This window comes from Opisthocomus hoazin, chromosome 1 (genome assembly GCF_030867145.1).
Source record: "Opisthocomus hoazin isolate bOpiHoa1 chromosome 1, bOpiHoa1.hap1, whole genome shotgun sequence".
Taxonomy (NCBI): Eukaryota; Metazoa; Chordata; class Aves; order Opisthocomiformes; family Opisthocomidae; genus Opisthocomus; species Opisthocomus hoazin.
In genome coordinates, this window is record NC_134414.1 from 124,871,664 (window position 1) to 124,877,996 (window position 6,333).

At 40.6% G+C, this 6,333-nt stretch overlaps 1 long non-coding RNA gene across 1 annotated transcript; it reads left to right on the plus strand.

Annotated features, from left to right (window-relative positions):
• Nucleotides 1-574: 574 nt before the first annotated feature.
• Nucleotides 575-5,110, plus strand: LOC142359062 (uncharacterized). The gene is made up of 3 exons (XR_012762091.1): nt 575-763; nt 1,488-1,626; nt 4,740-5,110. It is a non-coding gene; the product is annotated as an uncharacterized LOC142359062 (long non-coding RNA).
• The last annotated feature ends 1,223 nt before the right edge of the window (nt 5,111-6,333 follow it).

Genomic DNA, 6,333 nt, shown 5'->3' on the forward strand with positions numbered 1-6,333 from the left:
CAGATAGATGATTTGTTACTTTTGGTGTTTATTAGCAGAACTGAGGAGTTGGGAGTGTGCAAGTTCTTACTGGCATGTATTTTTATCCAATTAAAGAAGCACAACAGCAGTTTGTACAAAACAATTTCCTGAGCATGCTAATAAATCTGCAAAGGACTTTGAAGATAGATTGTTTTTTTATTTGGATCCAAGTTTGTTCATTTTTTCTCAAAACTGACTCAGTAGTCAGTAAGCATTTACTTACAATTATTTTTTCCTTCAGCTGATGGCATAAATATTTGATCTGATAAAAGGTTCTAACACATCAAATCAGTAAACAACCTTCAAGATGAGTTGGCACACATCCAATCCCCCGACACCCAGCAAGTGTAATTTATGCCAATAAGACTTGTGAAATGTGTTTATATTTTTGGGCTATGATAGCTAGCCAGACTGTGTGGGTTCAGCTGTCCCTAAACCGATCAGAAAGATAACTCACATTTAGCCTGTGTCTGGGTGGTGAGAACCAATTGAATGCAGAAGTTAGAGGACAGCAGGTACCATTGGTCTCAGACTTTTGCTCAACAGCTGAGGGGTGGTGATGTTCCCTGGAGTGCAGGGAATCCTCAATTCCTTTTCTCCAATTCTCCGAGGGGCTTCAAGTCTGCATCTCCTCCCTCCTGTGAAATGTCCCCATGAGGAGGTTACTCTGAGAAGGAGCTCTCGGGTCTTCCTGTCAATGCTGTTCTCATTCAGCATCCACTGAAGTATTGCCTGGGCCCGGGTGAGTATTATAACCACCAGCCCTACCTGCTACAGGGAGGAAATTTTCATCCAGGTATTATTCACTCCGTGTTAACTCCTTCTTCCAGTTATAATCATTCTCACATAGCCAAACCATGTCAGTAGAAGAGATACAGACGTGTCCCTCCAAATTCTTCCTTTGCTTTACGGTTAGTGCAGTCTGACAGCTATTCCAGTCTGTACTTTTTTCCTTCCTTTCCCCCCCCCCCCCCCAAATGTTACTCTGTGCACTTTTATCCAATTTCTTTTCATTTCATTTGGATAAAGGAAATTTGGTTTTGCTTGGCATGAAACAACAGTGTTTTATTTAGGATTTGACAACCACTGTTCTCTGGTTATTTGAAATTAAGTGAGGTTAAGCAGGGTTTTCTAAACATTACAGTGGATACATAACATAATATTCTGCAGAAAAGCCACTGTGGCTGAAACTTTATGAGAAAGAAATGCTCAGCTGTCATTTTAATTCCCTCTTATTATATCAAAATTATTAGTTTCACATTTACTTTGTTTAATACCTAATTAAGAATTAAGAATGCCAGATATTTCTTTTTTTTGTTCTTAGCAAAAGTTCACACTGGCAGAAAAATCCCTGTATGAAATACGTTACATCGGAAAGCTTAACTGTATTGTGAAAGTAGCAAATCAGACACTGGCTGATTTTTTGGTAACATCTGAAATAGGTCATCTTTTGGTGTTTCTTTCAGAGCATGGGATTAACTGTTCCAGTTGACTTCAGCACAAGTGGTTTGGGACTTGTCGGATCTGATCATGACAAGGGACCAAATTCTTCCAGATACGTTCTGTTAAAGCACTTTGCTGCAAGAGCACGCGGAGCACCACACTGTAAGCAAGATCAGGTGCTTGAATTAGACACCTGCCCAGGTTCCTGGGAGAACTGGGCACAGGACTTTGCCACAGTCCAGAGCTACGAGCTCCCAGAGAGCATTCCCTATTTCCCTCTACCTGTTTTTCCCCATTTTTCTGTATCTCCTGCAGATGATATCTCCAAGGAAATTTTAGGTGACTTATTAGCTGTTCATAAAAAGGCCCAGGAGGCCTGCTCAGTGTTGCATGCTACTGCCACTAAGAAGTCCCTAAAGTGGAGTAACCATCTCTGGAGGTGTTCAAAAAACGTGTAGATATGGCACTTCAGGACATGGTTTAGCAGACACTGTGGTGTTGGGTTGACGGTTGGACTTGGTCATCTTAGAGGTCTTTTCCAACTTTTATGATTCTATGATTCTATGATAAAGCTCCTGAACTTTAGAAGGACTTCTAGTCCCAGCGAGGGGCTACCAAATGGGGCTGGGGCTGTTTTCCCTGGGAGTCCAGTCAGGTTCAGGACACAACAAAAAACATTACTATAACAGACACATGGTTTTTCAGGTGCGTCACAGATGCAGATGAAAAAAACTGATCCAATTGTCCTTTTTGTCCAAGTGGCTGATGAGGGGCTCTGACAGGGCGAATGGAAGCACGGCGTTGCAGGGGAGGTCACCAGTCCCTGTGGCATCCCCTCACCCCATGCCTCTCCCTGCCCTGGGCACTGCTGGAATGCCACCCTCTTGCATGGTTGCCTTCCCAACTTTTTTACCACTCACAAGCATTACAGTAACGCAGGAGACTGAAATAGTATTAATTTTTAGCTAGCTTCTTTTTTTGTCCTTTCTTTCTTTTCTTGAAACACTTAAAGGTAACAACATCAGAATCCTGAAGTAATGGAACATTAAAAAACCATCTGGAGATCTAAACCAATTTTAAAATAAAGAGTTATAGTAGCACTGAAGCATGAGCACACAGACAGATACGATCCTTTGTGAGTGTGGCAGCTAACCTGCAGTTGTGCTCAGGAACATAAAGTTCTGATCTTTCAAAACAAAAAAAAAATCTTAATATAGCTAAATAATTGCAGAATGAAAAAGATAGAAACTAATATTTGGCTGCATAAATATAGTGAGACTTCATTTAGCAAATACTTGTTCTGGGAGGGTCACACACACATAAAAACATATGTATGTGCTAAATAAATGGGACTGGCTTGATGGAAGTGCTGTGTACAAGTATATAAAACCAACAATACACTTTATGTTACGTATATGTATGTCTTCTTCCAAACCATAGATCGTTCCTAGTTGCTATTTTAATTTTGGAAATTAGTTCCAGGGCTTAGTTTTGTCTTTTGGTACCTTAAAAATGCTACCTGAAAGATACAAATGTGATATAAAGATACAAACCATTACCTCTCATGGAAGCACGCTGGAGTCATACAGAATGTTTTTCATCACAGTGTCTTCACAGAAAAGTAGCAGTCTCTTTAAAGAGAAACAGAAATCTTCAGTCCTTTGCACGCCCAATTATTTTCCAGACTGTGTACTGCTGGTGCGTAGAGAATGATGTGTCAGGTACATGGGTGGTGCGTGCCATGGACCCTGCAGCTCTCATCCTCCGGTTCCTGGGAAATGTGGACCTCTTGGATGAGATGCCTGGTTTGGCCCCGTTCCTGCGCGCAGCCAGGCTATGAACCTGGGAGACCGGATTGCACACAGCTGCTGCCAGTGGCTGGTACCACAAACGCAGCCAACGCATGATGTGCACATGGCCATCGTATCTGCTATGGCGCAGCTCTGCTGGCTTCATCCTGAAGATTAATGTGATACATGACACAACAAGCAGACTTAAAATCAACAAGAAACAGTCTCCAGTGGAGCTTTTGAGTCCCCATCCCCTGGGGTAATTGAAAGTAGTTCAGCATCCTTCAATATCAAGCTCTATGTCAGGAAGATTCCTGCCAAAAATCAACAGAGCTGCATCAGTAACAGTTTCAGTGGAGCCATCTCCCACATGACACCCATTCAACACATCCCTTCGCTACACCATCAGCAGCTGACACAAACAGTTATGAGAGAATCTCAGTTTCTCTGAATCACTGTATATCAGCACTCCTCAGCGTCTCAAGAAAAAGTCTCCCTAAGAGTACAGAAGTTACTGCTTTTTCATATCATACATTTGTATTTTTACTTGTATGATTTCACTTCTTATGGAAAAGTCACTTAGACTGAATGTTAGGTCTAAATGTAAACCTAAATACATATTTTTTAGCTTTACAATAAATGCATGTATTTATTTAAGTTCAGCAGTTTTTTAGTGATACACCATAGTATTGACATTGTGAAATGAACTGAATAATCCACCAATAATTCAGAGATCACTGAAAGTGGCAGCATTTTCTTGCTTAGCTGCATAGCAGATTTTTACTTTTGCCCAGCCTATTTTATTGAGCAGGGCATGGTACTACTCACTTCTAGCTGCTGATTCCAACCCTTTGGCACATTCAAAGGACATGAAAGTCATAAAACTATTCATTGCAGTTCTGTGACTGTAGCGTAGCTTTTCTTTCTGATCAGGCTGCTGACAACTGGACACAAGAGCTGAACCCTTGTTGGATGAAAAGGCAATGAAAATAAGGTGGATTTATCCAACTATCTACCACACAGTGAGATGGGAAAGTACTGCCATACTTAGTACTACTTCAGTTATTGATGAACAGTTCAAATGTCTTTCATCTCTTTTGCAAATAATATAAATACATGTTTTCATATTAACCGTGATCCAATTTATAAGGGCGGTAATGTTTTCTACTCAGGGTGTTTGCTAAACAGGCATTTAAGTTCTCTTAATATTTAATACTCTTTCAGAACTACCAGATATAAAAGGAGGATCTTTTCCAAAATGATGACACAACATTATTGGTCAAAACACTATTTGACCAATCCTGTATGTTTCTTAAATACATAACCTTTCTCAAATAGAAATTCTCCTATAAAAATATACTAAAAGTTGGTCCACAAAGAAGTTTTTGTTTATTTGCTTTATCCCAAGGCAAACCCACGTAGCATTTGTGTAGGAGCTTTTCTTTCTTTCTGTATGTTAATCTTCTTTTTTTCCTTTCCCCACAGGAAAAAAAAAGGAAAAGAATCTCCAGTACCCTTTTTTTTTAAAAAAAAAAGGGCTTTTGGAAATCAAGGGGAAAAGTGAACAAACTCAAGTGTCTTGAAACAAGCACTTGGAAATTCTCGCAATCTACTTTTTCCCATCTGATTATCTATGACAATTAAAATGGGCATTGGAGTCTACCTAATGTATATGGAAGCAAGGAATAGTTACATTCCCAAGCTACCAGGTGGAAGGCAAGCGAGTGCAGTGGCTTGCTGCGAGAGCAAGAAGACCTTGGGGGAGTGGTGTTCTTTATGACTACCAGAATGCCTCCAGGAGCATCGTTTCCTGCTTCCCACTAGCAGACCTTCTGCAATGCTCAGGAGTATTGTATTGGCACGTACGTGAGTTCATTAGACTACATTAGACAGATTTCCACTTCTGCAGATTGCTGTCCAGAAAAGAGTGCTGCCCAGACAGACTTCTCTGCATGATCCCACCAAGTTATGTCATCCATGATCAGGAAGATGTGTGCCATAGCTGGCAAGTGAGGTCATCACTGTCACGTTTCTTCTTTGCTAGTTATCCACAAACGTGCCAGCTTCAGCAGTGGTTAGTTGGGAATTAAATATACATTTCATGGGAAACTGGAACAAGACCATCATTTTTGTTTTGTACACATCCCTGAGCATACATTACATGATAGAAACATTCAGTCATCAGTAACTTATCCAGGCCCTTAACCAAGGGGTGGTATTTGTTGTATATTGTACTGCTGGCAAAAACCCCAGCCTACATAAACTATTCCTGTGGGAAATCGCTCAATGAAAACTTTCCTACCTCTTTTGTTTTCAGCAGAAACCCAGAGCAGGAATTCATCAATGTGGAGACAACAAAGCTGCACCTTTGCCGTATTCGAGTTGGATTCATGAAGTGCTTGGAAGTGAGCTCAAGAGAAAGCAAAGGCAACGAGTCCCTCTCTAAATTCTTACCAAATGGCTTCACAGAGATGGTAAAAAGTACAAAATTTGGCTGTCTGTTGCTATTTTTCAGATTAAAGCGCTGAATTATGCAGAAATCAAGGCACAAAACTCATTAAAGCTGCAATTCTGTCCTTAGTACACACTACATTACTGTGCATAGAGTATGATTTGTGAAATCACTTGCTGTTTGGAGACCTTTCAGATCCTCACACATTATGTTGAGCTACAGAATAAATTTTCAGCATGGCCTCTGAATTTTTCATGCTTCAGTTTGCATAATCTTGCAAACTAAATACTGAGTGATTCTTCTATTGTTCCATTCATTTTCCAAATAAAAATAAGCATGCACAGGGAGGAGAAAGGAAACACAGGAAGGAGTACAAAACTATTGACAGGTTTGAGAGTACTCTTCTAGTCAATCAATGTAAATCATTGAGGTTGAGTGAAATGACTTGCGAGAGGCAGACTTGATTTCAGGCTTCTGTGGCCCCAGACCAGAAGGGAGCTCTGTGACCATCACCACGAGAAAAGGCTACTAGTTCTGCTGCCAGGGATGACTGCAAGGCTGTTGCTAGAGAGCCTGGATATGTAAAGCTCCTAGTTTATCATATTTGGCTCTGAAGGGAACGACAGT